The sequence below is a fragment of the Amblyraja radiata genome, chromosome 35 (genome assembly GCF_010909765.2).
Source record: "Amblyraja radiata isolate CabotCenter1 chromosome 35, sAmbRad1.1.pri, whole genome shotgun sequence".
In the NCBI taxonomy this organism is placed as follows: Eukaryota; Metazoa; Chordata; class Chondrichthyes; order Rajiformes; family Rajidae; genus Amblyraja; species Amblyraja radiata.
This window is the reverse complement of record NC_045990.1, coordinates 11,367,552-11,370,355: the sequence shown is the minus strand read 5'-3', so window position 1 is coordinate 11,370,355 and position 2,804 is coordinate 11,367,552. Positions and strand designations below refer to the sequence as shown.

The 2,804-nt window shown below is 49.5% G+C and overlaps 1 non-coding gene across 1 annotated transcript; it reads left to right on the top strand.

Annotated features, from left to right (window-relative positions):
- Positions 1–1,385: 1,385 nt before the first annotated feature.
- trnaw-cca lies at positions 1,386–1,457 on the top strand. Its single transcript has one exon. It is a non-coding gene; the product is annotated as a tRNA-Trp (tRNA).
- Positions 1,458–2,804: the final 1,347 nt, after the last annotated feature.

Genomic DNA, 2,804 nt, shown 5'->3' with positions numbered 1-2,804 from the left:
CTTCTCTCCAGAGATGATGCCTGTCCCGCTGAGTTACTCCAGCATTTTGTGTCTCTCTGTTTAAACCAGAGAGGCTGCCTTGATTTGACGCTCCCTGAAGGTGCCCCCATTTAAGCGCACTAATATCTGATAACTCCTCCTGTCTAATGATATATTGTGCACCTCCCCTTCTTCCCCCCCCCCCCCCCCCCCCCCCCCCCCCCCCCCCCCCCCCCCCCCCCCCCCCCCCTCCACTCTGAGAATTGCGAGCTACCTTAGGGCGGCGCGGTGGCGCAGCGATGGTGTTGCTACCTCACAGCGCCAGAGACCCGGAATCCCGACTACAGGTGCTGTCTGTGCGGAGTTTGTCCGTTCTCCCCGTGACCTGCGTTGGTTTTCTCCGAGATCTTCGGCTGCCTCCCACACTCCAAAGACGTACAGGTTTATAGGCTTGGTATAAATGTAACTTGTCCCCTGTGTATGTAGGATCGTGTTGATGTGCGGGGGTCGCTGGTTTGGGCCCTGCCTCTGCGCTGTATCTCTAAATTAAAACGAATCTAAACCTGATCCATCAGGGATTTCTTCTTCGAGACCTCTGGTGAGCGAAATTCCGAGAATGTTATCCCAGGAAATGTTCTAAGGTGATCACTGGGCAGCCAAACTCTCCCGCACTGGCTAAAGGTATATATGCTGTGCAATGTCATTGACAATCCGAGCGGATTGGCAGAAGAGGTTTAGGCGAGAGAACATCTTCAAAGTAACACTCCCATTTCGCAGTGGAGCAACAACATGTAGAACCAAAGGAACTGCAGATGCTGGTTTATACCAAGGATAGACAAAAAGTGCAGGAGTAACTCAGCGGGCCAGGCAGCTCTGGAGAAATAGTTGTCCTCACCCCCTACTTGTTCAATGTCATCCCACTTTCTTATCTGAAGAAGGGTCACTAACCGAAACACTTTTTCTCACAGAGAGTGGTGAGTCTGTGGAATTCTCTGCCTCAGAGGGCGGTGGGGGCAGGTTCTCTGGATGCTTTCAGGAGAGAGCTAGATAGGGCTCTTAAAAATAGCGGAGTCAGGGGATATGGGGAGAAGGCAGGAACGGGGTACTGATTGGGAATGATCGGCCTTGATCACATTGAATGGCGGTGCTGGCTCGAAGGGCCGAATGGCCTACTCATGCACCTATTGTCTATTATCTTTTGAAATGTCACCCATCCCAGTTCTCCAGAGCTGCTGCCTGACCCGGTGAGATATTCCACTCATTTGTGTTTATCTTTGGTATAAACCAGGATCTGCCGTGCCTTGTGTCAACAATGAGTAGCGGCGTCTGGCTATTTGCATCTCTCTCACTCCAGCGGCTCATTGATGCTTTCAAGAGAGAGCTAGATAGGGCTAGGGTAGCCGGCGGACCTCGTGGCGCAACGGTAGCGCGTCTGACTCCAGATCAGAAGGTTGCGTGTTCGAATCACGTCGGGGTCACAAATGGGATGATGGATTTTGCTATCAAGTTATTTCCTCTGAATTCTCACGCGCCAACAGATTGAAAACACTATAAAAGACTTGTCAAAGTTCAATCTGTTGCGTGACGCGTGAGAATTCAGGAAATAACCGCAAACCCTTGATAGCAAACAGTCACAGTGCAGAAGGGAGATCGATAATCTGATGATGACGAATACTACTGTCACTTACGGTCAGGTAGGCGCAGTGAAATACTTTGTACACAACCAGGACCTGCCGTGCCTTGTGTCAACATTGATGTGCTGATGCTATTTGCATCTCTCTCAAAAATACTCAGAAGTATTTGCATCTCTCTCACTCAGAAGTATCAATGATGGAGTGAGAGATATGCAAATAGCATCAGCACTCCATCATTGATACTTCTTCTGTGATGCTAGGGTAGCAGGCGGACCTCGTGGCGCAACGGTAGCGCGTCGACAAAGGTACAAAACGTACATATTCCTTCCACGGGTCGTTGCAAGGAATAAGAAATAGCGCGCAACCTCCCTATACCTCTCCTGACATTAGAAGGACGGCCCAGGGGCACAGTGGTAGAAAGGCGAGTGACTGAAGTGCCAGTGGGCGAGTACTTTGGGAACAGCGACCACTCTTCTATTAGCTTTGAAGTTATGAAGTTATGAAGAAATAGTTATGAATAAAGGTCAGGACGGGTCCACAATTTAACATTTTCAATTAGGGCAAGGCCGGCTTTGATGGTATTAAACAGGAACTTGGTTGAAATAGATCACTGAAGTCACGGGGCAATTTGGCGCAGCGGTAGAGTTGCTGCCTTACAGAAAAATGCAGCGCCTTTTGAACTAGCTTTGAAATAGTTATGAATAAAGGTCAGGGCGGGTCCACAATTTAAAATTTTCAATTAGGGCAAGGCCGGCTTTGATGGTATTAAACAGGAACTTGGTTGAAATAGATCACTGAAGGCACGGGGCAATTTGGCGCAGCGGTAGAGTTGCTGCCTTACAGAAAAATGCAGCGCCAGAGACCCGGGTTCCATCCCGACTACGGGTGCTGTCTGTACGTTCTCCCCGTGGGTTTTCTCCGAGATCTTCGGTTTCCTCCCACACCCCAAAGACATACAGGAACTGTATGGTTAACTGTAGGTTAATTGGCTTGGTAAAATTGTCCAAGTTGGCGATGATATGCAGATTGGCGGCCAAAATTCAGGTTATATGTTCTCCCCGTGACCTGCGCTGCGTTTCTTCGCATTTTCCTCCCACACCCCAATATGCTTGGTATAATTGTCAGTGTAGGATGGGTGCGGACTCGGTGGGCCGAAGGACCTGTTTCTCTAAACTAGTAGGCAACGTGTCG